Below are 23,322 nucleotides of genomic sequence, written 5' to 3'. Positions count from 1 at the left end.
ATAAAAAGGAGACTATTTCTAAGAATCCAGTTCATAGATTTATTCTTACCAATTTGAAATTTTGGATATAACAATGAGATATATTTGCTGTATCAACTTTAAGTGCTTTTAAATTTAGATAACAGAATTTGAACTAAAAATAGTGTTCCAGAAGTTATTATATAGTTAATTAAACTGTCTTTATCCTGAAAAAAATATTTTAAAAATAGGAACAAAATTAAAGTATTGTATATACTAATACTCCTATCAAAAATAAGAAATAGGCCTGGCACGGTGGCTCATGCTTGTAATTTCAGCAGTCTGGGAGGCTGAGGTGGAAGGACTGCTCGAGCCCAGGAATTCAAGACCAGCTTTGGCAACATAGGGAGACCCCATCTCCACAAAAATTGTTTAAAAAATTAGCTGAGTGTGGTGGTGCACACCTGTTGTCCCAGGCTAGGCTGAGGCTGGAGGATCAACCTAGGGAAGGAGTTCAGGGCTGCAGTGATCTGTGATCATGCCACCGCACTCCAGCCAGTTAACAGAGTAAGAGTCTGTCTCAAAAAAAAAAAAAAAAAAAAAGTAAAGAATAAAAATGTTAGGAATTTAGTTAAAATTTTTAAGTTTTACAATATAATTTTAATTTTTTAAGAATTTTATAGTAAGAATATTACCCCTGAAGATTCTGGCTAAAATTGGACCAAATATTAATCAAATGCTTTCATCAAGGGGCAAAGTTCTTATATATATTATTATAATCATTTCCTCAAAAAGGTGGGAGAAATAAGATTATGTTATTTTTTCAGCTGAAAATTAGATAAGGATGTAGCTACAAAAATATGTTATAAAATATAGGAAATAAATGATAATGCTATAGTTTGGAGGAGAAACAAAAAATGTAGCTGACTAATTTCCAACTAAATGTCCCTGACTAAATACCCAGGAATCATCAACTTTATTCAGCTTGGACCACGAAAGAACTTCATAACTTCATCAAAAGTGTAAGGATATCAGATGACAGTGACAATCCTAATATACCATTCTTCTGTTCTTTTTTTTTTCTTAGTACTTCTTACCTACAGAAATGTATAGAAGTATAGATCAAGGGTAAGCAATTTTTTAAAGTGTCAGATAGTAAATATTTTAGGCTTTGTGAACTACATGGTCTCTGCTGAAACCAATCAACTCTCCCACTGTAGTACAAAGGCAATCTAGATAATACATAAAAGAATGGCCTGCCTGCATTTCAATAAAACTCCATTTACAAAAGCAGATTTGACTGCTAGGTCATAGTTGCCTGAAACCTGGTATACACCATAATATAATGATGATCAACACACAGTTTTAAAAACACAGGCATCCTCAGAGATACTGAAGGTCCAGTTCGAGACCACTGTAATGAAGCAAGTATCACGATAAAGCAAGTCACACAATTCTGGTTTCCCAGTGTATATAAAAATTATGTTACACTATACTATAATCTACTAAGTGTGTGATATCACTATGGCTAACAATCACCAAGTACATACCTTAATTTAAAAATACACCATTGCTAAAAACTGCCAACAAAGAGACACAAAGTGAGCACGTTTTTGGAAAAGTGGTGCCAATAGACTTGCTCCATGCAAGGTTGCCATAAACCATCAATTTGTTAACATAGTATCTGTAAAGCATAATAAGCGAAGCACAATAAAAAGAAGTATTCCTGGGTATATATTTTATTTCCAATTTTCAGGTTTTTTTTGAGGGTCTGGGGGTCATTTTTTGACAGCAGTTTATACACATTTGTTTTCTTCCCATGGTTGTTTCCTTCAAAGCACAGGCACAGAGCCTTCGAGAAGAGCAGTCTGTGAATGAGCGAGCCAGGAACACAGGATGCGTACTTCCTTAGCAGGCGTGTTCAGCCCTGTCAGGATGCAATCCTTCAAGTTGGAATTCTGTTGGGTATTTGAGAGAGACCAAGGTGGGGAGCAGAGAGGAAGTCTTCAATGGGACTCACATCTTGGTGCAGGCCTCCTCTCTCAAGTCCATCCCAAGTTTTAGGGACCTGGGGGGCAACATTCAGGCCCATCCAGCTCAACAGTAACAGATTCTTCAGTTCATGCCCACTTTATACACACCTGCTTTGGCTGGTCACACTGTTAGAGGGAATCAATCTTAGGGTAAGAGACAGACCACTTCCTCTCTGACCTTGGTTAGCACCTCTCTTCAGCTGCATCTGTGCAGGGACAGCTAGAAAAACTGATGCCTGGCTTCTCGGTTCAGCTACATATCAATCATCCTCAAATCTTCAATCAACCATCAAGTACAGGATAGACGCTACACATTACTCAGGCTGACAACTGTGCTCACCCGTCGATCACACACTGGCCTACCTTTGTTATGACAATTGCCAGTGCCTAGGCCGGAGCTCCAGCAGGCCCCAAATTGGGGCTTAAAGCCAGTCTGCATATATACTTTGGAATTTTTAGCAGTGGAGTTGATATGGTTAGGCTTTGTGTTTCCACCCAAATCTCATTTTGAATTGTAATCCTCATAATCCCCAAGTGTCAAGAGAGAGATCTGGCAGAGGTGACTGAATCATGGGGGTGATTTCTCCCATGCTGTTCACGGGACAGTGAGTTCTCATGAGATCTGATGGTTTTATAAGGGGCTCTTCCCCCTTCACTTGGCGCTTCTCCTTCCTGCAGCTTTGTGAAGAAGGTACCTTGCTTTCCCTTCCACCATGACTGTAAGTTTCCTGAGGCCTTTCCAGTCATTTGGAACTGTGAATCAATTAAACCTCTTTCCTTTATGGACTACCCAGTCTTGGGCAGTTCTTTATAGCAGTATGAAAATGGACTAATACAGAAGTGGATAAAAAAGTAGATGGATGTGAGAAAAATGAAAGGGCTTCATTTGATAGAGTATTTAGAGATCTGGAGTGATTTTACTTTTATTTCTTTCACTTGGAGCCAATCACAAAATTTCACAGTGATTTCTGGGGTGGGAGCAGAAGGAAGGTTGGTGTTAACAATCATCAGGGCTGTGGCCCAGTTGGCCCGCGGAGGTACAGGTAGCACTAGAGCAGGTGGAGGAGCATGGACTACCCCGTGGGCAGGTGGGTAACGTTCTAAGAGCACAAGAGCTGGTAAGCAACGCTCTTGGTGGCTTTGAGCATGTACAGCTCCATCGGGTAGTCATCCCCGGGCACCAGTGAGTTGCTCTGGAGCCATATCATAGGCAGAGATGATGGCCGCCTCTTTCTGCTGCTCATCCTTTTCCACCTCAAATCTGGCCATCTCTGCTTCCTGCTGAGCTACCTGTTTGGCTTCCACTGCTTCTGTGAACGCCTTCCTGAAGGTCACATGCATCAAGGACATGACGTCCAGGATGAGCCCAGAGGTGGCAGCTGCTCACTCCACAAGGTCATCACTCACCTGCTTGGGGAACAGCTCTCTCTGAGTGGTAAGTTCTCCAGCATCAAAGTGAGCCACCACTGACGAGGATCTCTGTAGTGACAGATGGTAGAACAGCAGGACACAGTCATTGGAGTCCTCTCCAAGGCTGGTGAGGATGTGAGGAAGCTGGCAGTGACAGGCTGGAAGGGGATGCACAGGGATGCTGGCATACTATGAATCTGCTACCAGCGACGACTGGCATACTGCATGGTTGACAGCAGCAGTGGAATGCCATTGGTTTCTGTACCCATGGGATGAGAAAGTGAGTCCCCTCCCCTACCACAATGTCCCGCACTCCACAGAATCAAAGAAAACAGCTCTGTGCCCAGCATCCACATTATAGAAGGCAGAGTTCACCATGCTTCGTGCAATGGCTAAGGCCAGGCTGAGCTTTGGCAGCCATGTTTTCTTCTGTGGAACCCTTACACCTGCTTCCATTCTGATGTCCACATGCATTCCCCATGAACGTTAGAGTTACAGCACTGATACCATTCCCCTAGATGTAATAACTACTGTAAATTTATCATCTTGATTGGCGTTTATATTTTTACCACTTATGAATGTGTCCCTAAAGAAGATACAGTATCCTTATCCATGTGCTAAGCTTTTATGGTAAATATTTTTGTGAAATCCCATTTCACTACTGCATAGTATACCATTTAATTATACAATTTTCTTTTAATATACATTTAGGTTGTTCTCAGTATGTCTTGGGTAAAGTCACTGTTTTTAATAAGCATTTTACATCTGTATCTTCTTGTGTACACATGCAAAAATTATTCCATGGTATATTCCCAAGAATAAAATTGCTGAATCAATGTACATTTACAAATTCAACTTTACATGATAATGCAAAATTATTCCTCAAAGTGGTTTCATCAATTTAGACTTCCACTAGAAAACTCTACACCTTTCCTAATAAATGGATTTTAAGTATAAATTGTATACTTATTGGATGGGAGTGAAATTGTTTCATTTTGGCTTTTTTAAACATTTTTGAGATTGAAAATGAGGTTGACTTTTTTTACATGTTTACTGACCGCTTGTATTTAACCCATCCACAAATTAACAGATTTTTATTCTTATTGCCCATTTTTTCTATAGAATTGTGTTTTTCTTATTCATTGGTAGGAGTTTCTTTGTGTAATCTAGATATCAACATTTGTTGATTATCATTGTTAGACATACACCTTTCCAGTCTATGGGTGAACTTTTCACTTTAATTAAAATTGTAGTAAAATACACATAACATAAAAATTACAGTCTTAACCATTTTAAAGCACACAGTTCAGTAGTGTTAAATATATTCACATCTCCAGAGGTTTTTCATCTTGCAAAACTGAAACTCTATACTCCATTAAACAACTTCTTATTTCCCATCACCCCCAGTCACTGGCAAATAACATTCTACTTTCTATTTCTATGAATTTGACTACTCTAGATAACTCGTGTAAGTGGAATCATACAGTATTGTGTTTTTGTGACTTGCTTATTTTACTTAGTGTAATTTCCTTAAGGGTGAATTCATGTGGCAACATGTGTCAGAACTTCCTTCTTATTAAGAGTGAATACCATTCCATTGTATGTATATACTACATTTTTTGAAATGCATCTATATGTTCATAGAAACTTGGGTTGCTTCCATGACTTGACCATTTGTTAATACTGCTGCTATAAACGTAGGTCACAAATAATATTTCCTTGAAACCTTGCTTTAAATTATTTTGGCTATAAACCCAAAAATGGAATTTCTAGATCATATGTTAATTCTATTTTTTATTTTCTGACAAAATGCCATACTATTTTCCATACTGGCTGCACAATTTTACATTCCCACAAAGAGTACACAGTTTTCAACTTCCACATATCCTTGCCAACATTTGTTATTTTCTGTTTTTTTGATAGCAGCCATCCTAATGGGTGTAAGGTTTCTTCTTGTGCTTAATGGATGTAAGGTTTCTTCTTGTGCTTTTGACTATATGTTTTTAAACTGGGTTATTTGTAGTTTCATTGTTCAACTCTAACAGTTCTTATATATTCTGAATAATACGCTCTTAACAGATATATAATGTGCAATATTTTCTCCCTTTCCATAGGTTGCCTTTGCCTTTCACTCTGTTGATTGTGTCTTTTGATGCACAGAAGTTTAAAATTTTGATGTAGTCCAATATATCTATTTTTACTTGTTGCCTATATTTCTAATTTTAGAAAGAAATCATTGCCAAATCCAAATCCAATGACATGAAGCTTTTTTTTTTTTTTTTTTTTTTTTTTTGTAAGATGGAGTTTCATTCTTGTTGCCCAGAGTACAATGGCACAATCTCTGCTCACCGCAACCTCTGCCTCCCAGGTTCAAGCAGTTCCCCTACCTCAGCCTCCTGAGTAGCTGGGTTTATAGGAATATGCCACCATGCCTGGCTAATTTTTTATTTTTAGTAGAGATGGGGCTTCTCCATGTTGGACAGGGTGGTCTCGAACTCCCAACCTCAGGTGATCTGCCTGCCTCGGCCTCCCAAAGTGCTGGGATTAGAGGCATGAGCTACCATGCTCGGCCATCATGAAGCTTTTATCCTGTTTTCTTCCAAGAGTTTTAAAGTTTTGGGTGTTACATTTAGGTTTTTGAAGGATTTTGAGTTAATTTTGGTATATGGAGAAAGGTAAGGACCCAACAACATTCCTTTACATGTGGATATTAAGTTTTCTTAACATGATTTGTTGACAAGACTGTCCTTTCATTATTAAATGGTCTTGACACCCATGTTGAAAATCATTTGACCATATAAGTAAGGGCTGGCTTTTTTTGTTTGTTGGTTTTTTCGCTTGTTTTGTTTTGTTTTTGGCTAGAGATTCTATTCCGTTGGTCTACTATGTCTTTATGCCAGTGCCACATTGTTTTGACTTGTGGGGCTACGTAAGTAGTTTTTAAACCAGGTCCTGTGAGTCCCCCAGCTTTGTTCTTTCTTAAGATTGTATTGGTTATTCTGGGTCCCTTGAGATTCCATGAGAATTTTAAGAGGGCTTTTTTCCCCACACAATAAGCTAATTAAATAAGATGATCTGTGTAATTCTTTTCTTCATTCTGTGGGATGTAATACATTGATCAATTTTTATATGCTGAACCATCCTTGCATTTCAGTAATAAAATTTACTTGGTTATGGTATATAATCCTTTTAATACGTTGCCAAATTCAGTTTAGAGTATTTTGTTGAAGATTTTTGCATTAATATTCACAATGGATATTGGTTTTATAGTTGTCTTTTAGTACTGCATCTGGTTTCAGTAGTAAGGCAATGCTGACCTCATATTATGAGTCTGCAAATATTCTATCCTGTTCAATTTTTTTTGAATGAGTTTGAGGAGGGTTGGTGTTAATTATTCTTAAACAGTTGGAAAAATGCAACAGTGAAGTCATCTGATCCTAGACTTTTCCTTGTTGGGAGATTTTTTTATTATTAATTGAATATCCTTATTTGTTGTAGGTCTGTTGATGGTTTGTTTCTTCATCTGGGTAGGTTGTGTGGTTCCAGGAACTTATTCACTTCCTCTATGTATCTAATTTGTTGGCATAAAATTATTCATAGTATTCTCTTACAATCAATCTTTTTATATTTCTGTGGCATTGGTTATAATGCCTACTCTTTCATTTTTTACTTTATTTGAATCTTCTTTTTTTTCCCCTAAATCAAGCTAAGGTTTTTCAATTTTGTTGATCTTTTTAATAAAATAAACTATTTTAGGGGAGAGGAAAAAATGGCAGATACGAGGCAAGACTAAATTGCAGCTTCTACTTGGATGGACAGAGCAGAATGTGGAGACTCACATTATCAACTTTTGCTTCAAGATGAATATGCCAAGAAAGCTGAGAGAATCCACAGACCCTTTGAAGGAAGTGGATTGCTCCTGCAGGACCTGGGAGACAGCCCAAACACTGTGAGTGTCCAAACTGTGAAAGTGGGAAAGGGGGATCATCTGCCCCTGAATGCACACCCTCACTGGGGAACGTGAGGGTCTAGATCACTGGAAAAGATTCTGACCTTACCTGGAACTGAGACAATTTAGAAAGCCAAGCAAAATATAGGGTAGAGGAAGCAGCAGGGAAAAGCCCTGTGGGTTCTCTTGGTCCCCAGGGAAGCCATTCCTAATGTGTCTCACTGGGGTCTTCGGGGAGGGCTGCCAGAGGAACTGGGAAAAGACTACAGGGAGAGGGAAACCTCCAGCTGAATTTTGTAACAATTCCAAATGAATGTGAAGTTTCCTGGCCAGAACTTGGGGGAAGGCAAGAACTCAGTGTGAAGACCTGACAGGCAGGAGAGGCAAAAGCCCTGTTTGCTTTCTGGGACAGGAGGCCGGTATCCTGGGGTAAGTTCTCAGTCCTGCTCACCCACTGCCTGGAAACAAACTTGATGCTGTTGGGAGAGGCATGGTGGGAATGAGACCGGCCATCTGGGTTGAGAGGGAACTAGGTGAGTCCTGTAACTGCCGGCTTTCCTGCACTTCCCTGACAACCTGCTTGACACAGGAGAGGCAGCCATAATCCTCCTGGGAACATAACACCATTGAGCTGGGAACCACACACCCCCATTGCAGCCACAGCAAGCCCAGCTCAGGAGAGTCTGAGCTCAGAAATGCCTAACCCTGCCTCCACCTGATGGTCCTTCCTTACCCACCCTGGTAGCTGAAGACAAAGATCATATTCTCTTGGGAGATCTGGGGCCCTGCCCATCCTCCCTATACTACCACCTGATCCTCCCTATACTATCACAGCTGACGCTCTCTTGAAAGCACCACCTCCTGCCAGCCAGTACAAAACTAGCACATTAAACAACTACAACTGAGGACCTTCAGAGAGTACATTTCACTCCCCTGCCACCTCCATTGGAGCAGGTACTGGTATCCATGACTGAGAGAACTGAAGATGGTTCACATGACAGGACTCTGTGCAAACAAACCTCAGTACTAGCCTGGAGCCTGGTAGCCCTGATGGGTGGCTGCATCCAGAGTGAAAAAACAGTCACTACAGTTTGGCTAGCAGGGAGCCACATCCCTAGGAAAAGGGGGAGAATATGACATCAAGGGACCACTGCGTGGAACAAAAGAATCTGAACAGCAGCCTTGAGCCCCAGATCTTCCCTCTGACAAAGCCTACCCAAATGGGAAGGAACCATAAAAATAATTTGTGTAATATGACAAAACAAGGGTCTTTAACACCCCCCAAAAAATCACACTAGCTTACTACCAATAGATCCAAACCAAGAAGAAGTTCCTGAATTGCCAGAAAAAGAATTCAGGTTGATTATTAAGCTAATCAAGTAGGCACCAGAGAAAGGTGAAGTCTACCTTAAGGAAATTGAAAAAGTGATATAAGATATGACAAGAGAAATCTTCAGTGAAATAAACAGCATATATAAAAAACAATCACAACTTCAGAAAACAAAGGACACACTTAGACAAATGCAAAATGTACTGGAAACTCTTAGCAACAGAATTGAAAATGCAGAAGAAACAAATTCAGAGCTTGAAGATAAGGTTTTCGAAATAACCCAAACCAGCAAAGACAAAGAAAAAAGAATTTAAAAATGAACAAAGCCTCCAACAAGTTTGGGATTATGTTAAATGACCAAACCTAAGAATGACTGGCATTCCTGAGGAAGAAGAGAAATCTAAAAGTTTGGAAAACATATTTAGGGGAATAACTGGGGAAAACTTCTCCAGCTTTGGTACAGATCTAGACATCCAAATACAAGAAACTCAAAGAACACCTGGGAAATTCATTGCAAAAATATCATCACCTAGGCACACTGTCATCAGGTTACCTGAAGTCAAGGCAAAGGAAAGAATTTTAAGAGCTGTTGGGCAAAGGCATCAGGTAAACTATAAAGGAAAACATAACAGATTAACAGCAGATTTCTCAGCAGAAACCCTATAAGCTAGAAGGGATTGGAACCCTATCTTCAGCCTCCTTAAACAAAACAATTATCAGCGAAGAATTTTGTATCCAGAGAAACTAATCTTCATAAATGAATGAAAGATACACTCTTTTTCAGACAAACAAATGCTGAGAGGATTCTCTACTACCAAGCCAGCAAAACAAGAACTGCTAAAACGAGCTCTAAATCTTGACAAATCCTGGAAACACATCAAAACAGAAACTCTTTAAAGCATGAATCTCACAGAACCTATAAAACAAAATTACAAAAAAAGGATTCAGCAACAAATAGCATAATACATGGAATACTACCTCACATCTCAATATTAACATTGAATGTAAATGGCCTAAATACTCCACTTAAAAAACAGAATTACAGAATAGATAAGAATTCACCAAACAAGTATCTGCTGCCTTTAAAAGACTCACCTGACACATAAGGATTCACATAAAATTAAGGTAAAAGGGTGGAAAAGGACATTCCACGCAAATGGACACCAAAAGTGAGCAGGAGTAGATATTCTTGTATCAGACCAAACAAGAGAAAGAAATAAAGGGCATCCAAATTGGTAAAGTCAAACTGTCGCTGTTTGCTGAAAACCCTAAAGAAAAACCTAAAGACTCCTCCAAAAAGCTCCTAGAACTGATAAATGAATTCAGCAGTTTCAGTATATAAAGTTAATGTATACGAATCAGTAGCTCCGCTATACACCAACAGTGACCAGGCCGAGAATCTAATTAAGAACTCAACCCCTTTATAATAGCTGCAAAAAATAAAATAAAATACCAAAAGGTGAAAGTACTCTACAAGAAAAACTACAAAACACTGCTGAAGGAAATCATAAACACAAACCAACAAAAACACATCCTATGCTCATGCATGGGTAGAATCAATATTGTGAAAATGACCATGACCATACTACCAAAAGCAATCTACAAATTCAATGCAATTCCCATCAAAATACAACCATCATTCTTCACGGAACTAGAAAAAACAATCCTCAAATTTATATGGAACCAAAAAAGAGCCCACATAGCCAAAGCAAGACTAACCGTAAAGAACCAATCTGGAGACATCACATTACCTGACTTCAAATGATACCATAAGGCCATAGTCACGAAAACAGCATGGTACTGGTATAAAAATAGGCACATAGACCAATGGAACAGAATAGAGAACCCAGAAAGGAAGCCAAATACTTACAGCCAACTGATCTTCGACAAAGCAAATAAAAACATAAAGTGGGGAAAGGATACTCTTTCAACAAATGGTGCTGGGATAATTGGCTATTCACATGTAGGAGAATAAAACTTGATCTTCATCTCTCACCTTATAAAAAAATCAACTCAAGATGGATCAAGGACTTAAATATAAGACCTGAAAGTATAAAAATTATAAAAGATAACATTAGAAAAACCCTTCTAGACATTGGCTTAGGCAAAGACTTCATGACCAAGAATCCAAAAGCAAATACAACAAAAACCAAGATAAATAAGAGGGATTTAATTAAACTAAAGAGCTTTCTGTACAGCAAAAAGAACAGTCAGCAGAATAAACAGACAACCCACAGAGTGGGGAAAAATCTTCACAATCTATACCTCTGACAAAGGACTAATATCCAGAATTTAAAAGAAACTCAAATCGGCAAGAAAAAAACAATCCCATCAAAAAGTGGGCTAAGGATATGAATAGACAATTCTCAAAAGAAGATATACAAATGGCCAACAAACATATGAAGAAATGCTGAACATCACTAATGACCAGGGAAATGCAAATCAAAACCACAATGCGATACACCACCTTACTCCCACAAGAATGGCTATAATCAAAAAATCAAAAAATAATGGATGTTGGCATGGATGCAGTGAACACGGAACACTTGTACACTGCTGATGGGAATGTAAACTAGTACAACCATTAAGGAAAAGTCTGGAAATTCCTTAAAGAACTAAAAGTAGAACTACCATTTGATCCAGCAATCCCACTACTGGGTATCTATCCAAAGGAAAATAAGTCATTATATGAAAAAAATACTTGTACACACATGTTTACAGTAGCACAATTTGCAATTGCAAAAATATAAAACCTGTCCAAATGTCCATCAATCGAGTGGATAAAGAAATTGTGATATACATGTATGATGGAATACTACTCAGCCAGAAAAAAGGAATAAATTATATAGCATTCTCAGCAACCTGGATGGAACTAGAGACTATTATTCCAAGTGAAGCAACTCAGGAATGGAAAACCAAACATCGTATGTTCTCACTCATAAGTGAGAACTAAGCTATGAAGATGCAAAGGCATAAGAATGATACAATGGACTTTGAGGACTCGGGGGAAAGGGTGGGAGTGGGTGAGGGATAAAAGACTACAAATTGGGTTCAGTGTATACTGCTCAGGTGATGGGTACACCTGCATCTCACAAATCACCACTAAACAACTTACTCATGTAACCAAATACCACTTGTTTCCCAAAAACCTATGGAAATCAATTTTTTTTTAATTCAAATAATAAAAAAATCACCTATTGGTTAATGTTGATTTTTTTCTATTGCTTTTTTATTCTCTATTTTGTTTAGCTCTGCTCTAATTTTTACTGTTTCTTTTCTTCTATTAGCTTTAGGCTTGGTTTGTTCTTCTAGATTGTTGTTTTGAGATTTTTAAAAATGTAAATATATATAACTATAAACTTCCCTCTTAGCTTTACTTTACCCTCATCCCATAGTTTTGGTATGTTGTGTTTCAGTTTTCATTTGTTTTATTTTCTAATTTCCGTTGTGAGTTCTCCCTGACCATTAGTTATTCAAAATATGTTGTTGTATTTCTAAGTGTTTATGGAGTTTCTAAATTTCCTTCTAGTTTTTATTTCTAGTTTCATTCCATTGTGATTAGAAAAGATATTTTGTAAGATTTTAATCGTTTTAAATGTATTAAGACTTGTTTAATGACCTAACATATGGTCTAACCTAGAGGATGCGCCATATGCATTTTAGAAAAATGTATACTCTGATGCTATTGGGTGAAGTATTCTTTATAGGTCTGTCAAGTCCAATTGGTCTATAGTGTTGTTCAAGTCATCTATTTCCTTATTCACCTTTTACCTGGTTGTTTTATCCATTATTGAAATTGGGATATGAATGTCTCCCACTATTATTGCAGAACTTTTTTGCCCTTCAAGTCTGTCAATATGTGCTTCTTATATTTAGGAACTCTCATGTTTGGTACATATAAATTTATAATTGTTATATTTTCTTTGTATAACCCTTTTATCCTTATATATTGTTCTTCTTTGTCTCATTTAACAGTTTCAAAAGTTTATTTTGTCTTATATTAACTATCCCTGTTCTGTTTTGGTTACTATTTGGACAGAATATCATTTTCTACTCTTTCACTTTAAACCTCTATGTGTCCTTAGATTTATAGTGAGTGTCTCTTAAAGACAGCACATAGTTGGTTCCTGATTTTTCATCCATTCAGCTAATATATGTTTTTTGACTGAGGAGTTTTTACCCATTTACATCCTGAATAATTACTGAAAGAGGAAGACCTATTTTAATTTTGTTGTTTTCTGTATGTCATTGCATTTTTGTCTATTTCTTCCCGTACTTCCCTCCTTTGTGTGTAGTTGAATTTTGTTGTGATGTGCTTTCTCTCTTGTTCTTTTGTGTAATTTCTACAGATATTTTCTTTGTGGTTATCATGTGGATTACATAAAACATCTTAAAGTTATAACAGTTCATTTTAAACTGAACAACTTAACTTCAATCGCATATAAAAACTTTATTCCTTTACAGCTCAGTCATCTGCACAAGTTATGTTACTTATGTCACAAGTCATATCTTTATATATTGCTTACCCATTAGCATAGATTCATAGGTTTGTTTTTACATTTTTGGATTTTAATCTTTTAAAAGAATAGTAGAACCAAAATTATAATAATAAAGTTTTCATATTTGTAATATGTCTATTGTAGAACTTTTTATTTCCATATGGCTTTGAGTTACTGTGTAGACTCCCTCTTTTCAAGCTGAAGGACTCCCTTTAGCACTTCTCATAGGTTAGATCTAGTTGTAATAAATGCTCTCAGCTCTTGTTTATCTGGAAAATTCTTAATTTCTCCTCCATTTTTAAAGGACAGTTTTGCTGGAGGTAGTATTATTGGCTGACGGTTTCTTTTTGTTTTGTTTTGCTTTTTACTTCATGCATTTTAAATATATCATCCCACTGCCTTCCAGCATGCATGGATTCTACTGAGAAACCTGGTGATAACTTATAGAGGCTCATTGTACATGTACAATTTTCTCTTGCTTCTTTCGAGATTATCTTTGACTTTCAATAGTTGGATTAAAATGTGTCTCAGTGTGTGTCTGAATTTATCCCATGGGAGCTTGTTGAGCTTCAGTTCATATGTCTGATTCCTAAAATTTGAGAAGTTTTTTAGCCATTATTCCTTCAAATATGCTCTCTGCCCTTTTCTCTTTGTTTTCCTTATGCAACTACCATAATACCTATGTTAGTCTGTCTGAAGATGTGGTCCTTTAGGCTCTGTTCACTCTTCTTCATTCTGTTAGTTTTGGTCCTCTAGCTCAGTAATTTCATATGACATGTCTTCAAGTTTGCTGATTCTTTCTTCTGTCTAATTGAGTCTACTCTTGAACTCTAATAACGAATTTTTTAATTCCTTTGTGTTTTTCAGCTTCAAATTAGTTTTTGCTTTTAAATAATTTCTTTAGGTTCATATTCTCCTTGTGTTCATAAAACCTTTTCCTAATTTTGTTTAGTTGTCAGTCCCTGCTACCTTTTAGCTCACATGCATATTAAAGACAGTTGTTTTAAATTATTTTTAAAAGAAGTCAGAGGCCTACATTTCTTTAAATGTGGTTTCTGGAAGTTGTTTTGTTCCTTTGAATGAACTATGTTTCTCTCTTTCTTTGAATGTGTTGTATTATTTTTGTTAAAATTTGGGCTTTTAAAAAATATAGTCACTTCTCAGTCTTTAGTGAGAATGTTGCAAGCAAGTTCCATTCTTTCCCTTCCACCCCAAAGGAGTAATTGGGAACTGAGCAATTTCCTCATTATCATATATGCTGCACTGTGTTGAGGAGGGTGTGGGATAAGGGCAAACAAAATACCAACGGACTTCCTAACGTTTTGAGTAGCTCTATCTTAGCTAGGTGTTTCCTTCATTGCTGCAACACCTTATCTGATCTAATAAATCTTAATTGATTTATGAGCTTTCTAACAACACTAATTTGCTCCATATATTTTTGTATATGCATTTTTTCTTTGGGAGAATGAGGACTTCAAGGTTCGTAGTCACTATATTGCTTGTGTTACTCTCAATCTTTCCACTTTTTAATGTTGTTTTGATAAAACAAAATAGTTTTAATATGGTGACTTTTTACCCTCTACATTTTATGCTTTTCTATCTAGTTTACATAATACCTTTGGTATTACCGATATTTTCCTGTTTTTTTCTCCTGAAACATTTGATATTTGCTTTTCAACCACAGTGGTAGTGTCTTTTGTTTGTTTAAGGAGAAAGAGATCCACTTTGTTTTGTCTTCTTAATTAACAAAAGGGAATCCAATTGATCTAGATCCATTGTTCACCTATTTCTCCCCAGTCTACAATGGAGCTCTGTCTCATAATGTTACCATATGTATGTGGGATCTGTTTTTCGAGATTTATTCTGACACAGTGATCTATCTCTGCACTACTGCTATGCAGTTTTAATTATAATAGCTTGTTAATTTCCAAAATTACTCGATTATTTTCATCCCTTTATTCTGCTCAGAAATTTAAGAGAAAGCTTATAAAATTCCATGAAAATAATTTAAAAATTATTTTAAATCAAAATTTCATTAAAATTGATATATTAACATGGACTGAAACAACTTTTTTGTGATGAGTTTTCCTACCATGAATATGATATAGTTCACCATTATTTAGGTCTTTAATGTCATTCAAGAATTTTTATATCTTCTCCATAGAGAACATTATTTTATTACAAAATATTAATAAGTAAACTGCAGAAAACATCAGTTAATAAAATATTATGAAGTGAACATCCTTGAAACCACTAAATAGCTAAAGAAATAAATTATTGCCAGGTATCCCAGGAGTACTCCATGTTTCCCGTTCTAACCCTCTCCCTACTTATAACAAACCATTATTCTGATTTTTATGATAATCACTTTGCTTTTGATTATAGTTTTTAATACCTAAATCATAGAGTTATTTCTACAAACAACTTAGTTTTGGTGATTTTTGAAATTAAAAAAAAAACTCTTTTAAGCTACAGGTTCTTTCTAGATCTCTTTTCCCCATGTTATTTATTTTGAAGAGACCAACTCAATTTGTATTGCAGAATTTCCTCCAGTATTAATTTTGATTATTGAGTTCCCATGGTATAGTTCAATATGTTGAATGTACAGATTTAATCAGATATGGTTTTATTTTATTCATTCATTCATACATACAGTCTTGATAGGTGATGGTATTTTTCCTATCTAATTGTCTAGCTGTCTCTCTATTTGTGAGTTTAGCAGCCATTGAAGCTTAGATCTATTAAATTCTTAGAGGGTGCTAAATGATAATCTAACTCACATATCCCACCATTATTTATCAGATAATATATTTTTGTAAAAACAAAACATCCCCCCTCATAACTTCATAATACAATGATCAGTTCACAAAGAAAGGACATAAGAAATACTTTATTCTTTTAATTTTCTTTCAGTTTTCAAAGTAAGTTAGTTCTCTATCATTCTCTAAATTTGACAAAATCATTTTCTAAATTATCATTACGAATACATAGATTTAAACATATCCAGGTGTTTTAATGCATTGCAGTTATTATTGATTGGTGCAAAAGTAATTGCGATTTTTGCCAATTGCTAATAAAATCACAATTACTTTTGCACCAACCTAATATATTTATGGATGCTCAAACTGCTCCATCTTGGGACAACAGGAATTTCTTTAAGTTAGCTCCTGAGTTCTTCTGACAACCTTTGATACCTTCCTTGCTTTGTGGTGTCACAAAATGTTGCAGGTAAATGATTAATATTTCCTGCCCCAGCCTTGAAATCACTTATTTCTCTATGAAGTCCCTGTTTCTTTCATTGGCAAGTGATATTTTAATAGTAAATATGGACCTTAAGTTTACTCACTGCTACTGACTTGATTTTTGTGTCCAGGCAAAACAATAGACAGGGCTACTAGTATAGTATGCATAGACCTATAGAATATGGGTATGCATGTATGTGTCCATGTACATGCATATGTATGCATAAGTTCACATGAAAATGTCCAATTCAAATTCCAAATTAAAAGCTTTTACTTAAACTCTCCTATTTTATATCTGGATCGCCTTTCTTGAGCCAGAATCCTGATTTTCAACAACATGAGATAAAATAATTAGAATATTAATAATTACCAAGTAGCTTTATCCAACATAATGTAACAGTTTTGTAATATCGATAATATTACTACCAACATGATTATTGCCCCATTTTTCAAATTTTTCAGAATAAGCAGTCATATTCTTTAATTTCTCCTATATAACCCTCATTTAGTTAATTCTCCAGATAGATCTATATTTGATGGCCACCATGAGTCCTTGCCACAAATCAGCTGATATCATGTATATCATGTAGCTATAGCTAGATGGTCCCCACCTAGGCGTATTTTGGGGTCCAATGAGATACCTGTCACCTAGTTTTGTTGCAAATGTCCATTCATTGTTCTTGTAGTTATTGTTTCATTATCCATTCTTCCATCCATTTTTTATGGAGGAAATCAGGAATATTTAAAAATTATGCCAGCATTTTCCATTTACCCCAATTTTCTTGTGTACATTTTTTGCATTATTGTAATTTAAAAACAGTAATTCTGAAATTACATTTTAGTCTATAATTTTTAAATAAAAATACTGCAAGTTTTTCTGATTATGTGTCTATAATGCTACTACAAATGATCTGTGAATGATATGGAGCTTCTTGACTAGGCTCATTCATTTTATAATATGTCAGTGATGTCCTCTTTGGTGGAGGTAGAAATTTCATGCTATATTTATATACTTTAAAAAAATGCTAGTCCTGGAAACCATAAATATTCTTGAGTATTATAAGATTTTAATAAAATATTTATTAATGCCACCAAAAGTAGAGTGGACCCTTCAGTGAAATTTCCTGCACTGCTAACATCTCTTTCTAAAATGTTTCAACGTGCATATAGAGCCTAAAAGGGAGAGCCTCATGTATCTCAGACACCTCTATCCCACTTCAGGCTTAGCTGATTATGACAGGGTCAGACACCTACCCCAGGAGGAACAAAATAATAGTCCTGGCTGAGCCATTCAGATTCTCTCTTGATAAGTTAAGTGACTATAGTTAGATGATGCAGGATATTTACATTAAAAATGCATTAAGATTCAGGGCTAAGGTGCTATGCTAAGATATGTTCTGATGACTAAGCAAGGGAAGTTGGTCTGGGAGAAAAGTAAAAACATTTTGAGTAGATACACAGAGAGAATAAAAGACAGGAGGCTATAAAGTTGCTTTGCGAATCAAAGGAAGTAGTCTTTGTTACTGACTCTTCTCCCATTTCCAGGCTGCCTGAAGATCAACTATATTTTATTTCCTGTCCTTGGACACATATGAGACTTTCTGCTATATCCTCATCACAACTAAGTTACTCTGAATATTTCTGTGAGCTCTCAATAGAACATAAACAATGCTCACAGAACATAAACTGGATTCTTAGGCTGTTTTGTTATCTTTGGCTGGTAGGTTTTGATACTTGCATACATACCTATTCTAAGTAGTTTTTATGCATTAGTTTATAAATTGAAAATCCATAATTTTCTTGAAGTCCAGTAAGCTTCAAATTACTGTCTTCGAAAATCCTTAATTATTGCTAAGAGAAAACATACATCAAAAGCTACCTAAAAATAGCTACTGTTAATGGTCTTAAAAGGTGAACTACATTGTTCTAGAATGATACAGTCACAAGCTAACTAATCAAAGTAATAGATAATTAAGAAAATGAAAGGACACCAACAATAAAAACTACCAAGGATTAATTATCCCATAAGAAATAATTTAAACACAAATAAATGTGTGCATTAAGAAAAATGGAATATAAAACATAAAGAGGCAATTCAAATATACTTTATGGCTATTTGAAGTTAGAAGAGTAATTGCTTTTTGTTTTCATAAAGTATCTTCAGTTACCTAAATTCAGTTTTGTTCCTACCAAACACACACATATTTATATGGTAAACTGAAATGCAGTGAGATTTATTCATCATAAGCACTATTTCTTAAACAGAAATATTCAAAGCTAGGGTAAATATGTTTTTATCATGTAAATGTCCTGAGTTCTTCATAATATTTTGATAAATTTTCTTCTCAAGGGAAAGGAAAAGCATATCAAATTAGAGAAAGAAGGGAAACAGAAGGAGAGGGAAGAACAAAGAATGAGTAAGAGTATATGCTCAAGAATGAGAAGATAAAAGGACATGCATTTCTACAGGGTGGGGTGGAGAGCAAGTATGGACCTTGGATGAGTGCAGCAGCAAACTCCTAAGTATGAGGAACTGATCAATGCCAGGAATTCTTACCACAGAACATAAAATCTTACCAGTCCTTCGTTATTTTCTTTTTAGCGACAGGGTCTCTGGTGCCCAGGCTGGAGTGCAGTGGCATGATTGTGGCTCACTGCAGCCTCAATCTCCCGCTCAAGCAATCCTCCCACCTCAGCCTCCAGAGTAGCTGGGACTACAGGCACATGTCACCAGGCCTGGGCAATTTTTTATTTTTTCTAGGGACAGGGTCGAACTATGTTTCCCAGGCTGGTCTCAAACTCCTGGCCTCAAGCAATACATCTGCTTCGGCCTCCCAAGAAAGAAAAATAATATTCTATTCAAGCACAAGGGAAAAACACTGAATATTTATGATGTACCAGAATCTAAGTTAGGTAATGACAATATAAACAATAAGATATTTCCTATTTCAATAAGTGTAAAATAATTTTATTAATATTACATAAGTAAAATACTGTAGGAGCACAGAAGTCATGACATTAGTTTGCTTAATGAGCCTGAAAATGGACTCAAAGGATGAGTATAATTTGGGGAGATTAAAAAAAAAAAGGATTCAGGCCGGGTGGGGTGGCTCACACCTATAATCCCAGCACTTTGGGAGGCCGAGGTGGGCGGATCATGAGGTCAGGAAATCGAGATCATCCTGGCTAACACGGTGAAACCCTGTCTCTACTAAAAATACAAAAAAAAATTTAGCCAGGCGTGGTGGCAGGTGCCTGCAGTCCCAGCTACTTGGGAGGCTGAGGCAGGAGAATGGCGTGAACCCGGAAGGTGGAGCTTGCAGTGAGCCGAGATCGTGCCACTACACTCCAGCCTGGGCGACAGAGCAAGATTCCATCTCAAAAAAAAAAAAAAAAAAAAAAAGGATTAAATGCAGAAAGAAGAGCTGTACAAAAACAAAGAAATGTGATAGTATGTGACTTCTTTACATGTTTAAGAAATTTTTTTTATAGCAAGAAGATAAAGACTAGTTGGGCCTGGAAGGGACGGTTATGACCAAATTGTGACAGATACTGAAAGTCATTCGCTTAAACAACTATAGTTTCCAGAGTTTTGGGTTGTATGAACTAGCAAAAATTTAAAGGATCATATTTTAGGGTTGTCAGCTTTTTATGCTGCCAAGTTACTGGCATTTAAAAAACAAAACTCAAAACCTAAAAATCTACCATTTGCTATCATCATTTTATAAAGAAAAGTCATTTTAAATATCAGCAAAGAAAGACATAAATATTACACCCATATAGTTTAAAAAGTAGGATGTATTAAAATTCTTTGAATGTAGAAAGTTATAAGATACAATTGTATACTGCCAGGGGAACACAAAATGAACTTTTTAATATCTAACCTGTTCCAATATTTCATTTCTAGCATAGTTACATTAAAAAAAAATCCAGGTTCACCTGGATGCACTGATAACAATGAAGGCATATTCTTAATGGTCTTTCCACTCAATTCAGAATATGTGAGGTAAACAGAGAAGCTAAAAAAAATAGCTCTCAATTACTCAATCATTTTTCTCTGTGCATTGATGAGAAGAAATAAGTAAGAAACAATGTGAATGTGTGGCCATGGAAGATTCTGGAAAGTAGCTACACACAGGGGTTCATGATTTTCCAATACAGAGCAGTTAACGTAAAATTGCCACAAACTATCACTTAGGAACCAGTAACGTGAGTCTTACAACTTAACATAATTGTGCCTTTGCTCTGGCGGCTAGAAAACTTGTACAGAATTTGTCTTAGTTTTAATAACAGTGCAGGACTCACTACTAACATTATTACATACATGACAAACTTTATTCGCTGTTTTGTTTTATTATGTCTTTGGTCAGTATTTATACATTTCTGTAAAACCTATCAAATCATTTTAGGAAAAGATAGCAACAGAAAAAATAAAAGGCTTTTATCTTGTAGGGAATGAGGAAACATTTAAGTTTGTTTTTTCAATGATGTTTATTGAACTTCTTTATTTTAATAAAGTAACACGTTACAGAAAAGCATGAAAATAAAAATATCAATAACCAGCATTCTTGCTTCTCAATAGCATCTAACTACAGGAAATCAAAAGAATTAAAAGCAAAAAAAGGGACTCAAGAAGGACCAACTGATAACCTAGTACCTTTTAGAATCCCTAACTATGATGCCACCACTTTCAGCTAACATAATATTTAGGTTACTTTGGAAGGTTTTTACACATGGATTGATATAATGTTTGTAATGTTAATAATATTTGAAGAACTATCCTCTAACTACTGTTTTCGGAAATTATTCATTCTCATGAAGTAATTGTAAATATTAAAGTTGAAGGAGAAAGGAGCTAAAGAAAAATCAAATTTTCACCTCAAATATTTGCATTAATAGTAATGCTAATGACAAAATAAATACATTTAGAAGGAAAAGTAAATTGAAGGAAAACAAATTTTGGATAAACAGAGTTTGAGGTATCCCTGGAGTATATGGGTTTAGATGTCTATGCTAGGTAACTTCAACTATGTCTGGAATTCAGAAGACTGGGTTGAGCTGTTACAGGAGTTAGGTAGAAGCAGGGAACATAACACTTTCAAACATGTGTGTCCTCATAAAGATGAAGAAGTGGCTTTATAGCAGCAGGAGTAAGACCAGGTATACACAACTACCTCATTGACCCAGTTAGAAGAATATGTGCCCTGCAAGTGGTCAGTAGGCCATCTAGTCTCATTTCCCACTGTACCTTTGTATATACTTTCATTATAGCACATATCCTATTTAATTTTAATTATTGGTTTTTATGTCTCTTTGCTCATTAGACTGTAAGCTCCATGAGGAATATTTCTTCTGTCTTGAATGAATCAATGAATACACGATTTTGTGTAATCAATCATACACATCTAGAACAAAGCTATTTAAATTATACATACAATCTGTGGCCAAGCAATAGTTTTTAAGCTTCCAAGAACTTTTAAAGTTCATTTTGGGGCTGCTTTAAATTAGCATGGTTCTTCTCAGAATCCAATTCTTCAGAGCATTTTATACTTCACTTTGTAGGTGGGAGTATAATAATGACAATAGTAGCATCCAGGGTGACAGCCCTACTTAAAACATCAGCAGCCTCCCTACAACACACTAGTTAAAGCCAAAGAACCCATTACCTCTCTGGCCCTAATATTCGACTACTGTCCTTCTGGTTCACATGAGACTGGCATTTTTCCTGTTGGTAGATCATACCAAGAACATCTTTCTATCCTCGTTTTAGGGCCAATGTACTGATTATTCTCTCTGCATAGAACACTCCTCTTCTAATAAGCTGTATGGCACTTATTAAGTAAGTTTTATTACTTATTATGTAAGTTTTTGCTCAAATGTAACTTTTACCATGAGGCCTATGTAAAATTGACCACTCTCTTTAAACTTCAACCTCACCTTGTCATTCTGTAATCCCAATTCTCTGTGTTGTATTTATCCTTTTATATAACATTCACTATCTTCTAACACGCTATATAATTTAATTATTCATTTTGTTTAATGCTTATTGATTTTGTGTTCTCGTTAGAATATATGCTCCATCTGAAGAAAAGGATCTTTGTCTGTTTACTAATATACCAAAAGTATGTAACATAGTACCTAGCCCAGAAGGAACTCAGTGCTTTTGGAAACCTGAGAAGCTCATTACATGACAATATTCTAAGAGCTTCAAATGCCTTGCATAATTTAATCTTCACAAGAACTCTAAAGTGCTATCATTGACTCCAATTTATAGAAAGGAAACTAAGATACAAAGTGGCTAAGTAATTCACAAAGGCCACAAAGCTAAGAAAGTAGTTGAACTAGGATTCAAAGTCAGCTCCCAGATGCCGAGTCATTAACTATCACAGTCTTCCTAATAGAAACACTGAGAAGAAGCAGTTGGGACAATAACAGAACAGGCACAGGAAAACTCTCTTTCTTCTACAGTAAACAGGAAGTGAAAAGCAAAAAAGATATACAAGGATGCTAAATCCCAGGACTACCTGAAATGGCATCTAAAGCCATTATTCACCTACAGATCATCTTGATATTGTCTAATTCTTTCTGAAGCTCAGAAATATTCATAAAACAAAACTTTCTAAAAAGAAATACGATTTTGATTAACCATATTTTTCAAAGCTATTCTCCTAGTAAATTTATCTGCTTTGCCTCCTTACTCTATGTAAGCTGCTGTTGAGGAGACAACGGCTTCATCAATTCTTTGTTAAGTATTTCTCTGGATTTTTAATGTCTTCTTAGTTAAGGATTCTCACACTACAAATGTTATGTGAACAAGAAAAATCACTTAAAGATGCATGGCTCTCAGAGTCAGAAGGAAATTTCAGAGATCACTGCTTAATAAACAGGTTATCTTAATGAC

At 35.9% G+C, this 23,322-nt stretch overlaps 1 protein-coding gene across 6 annotated transcripts in view; it reads right to left on the bottom strand.

Annotated features, from left to right (window-relative positions):
- NBEA (neurobeachin) overlaps positions 1-23,322 on the bottom strand; it is a 747,382-nt gene that overhangs the window by 423,814 nt on the left and 300,246 nt on the right. The window lies entirely within an intron of this gene.

The sequence above is a fragment of the Pongo abelii genome, chromosome 14 (assembly GCF_028885655.2).
Source record: "Pongo abelii isolate AG06213 chromosome 14, NHGRI_mPonAbe1-v2.0_pri, whole genome shotgun sequence".
NCBI classification, from domain to species: Eukaryota; Metazoa; Chordata; class Mammalia; order Primates; family Hominidae; genus Pongo; species Pongo abelii.
The sequence above is the reverse complement of the archived record's forward strand: the minus strand, read 5'-3'. Positions and strand labels throughout refer to the sequence as shown.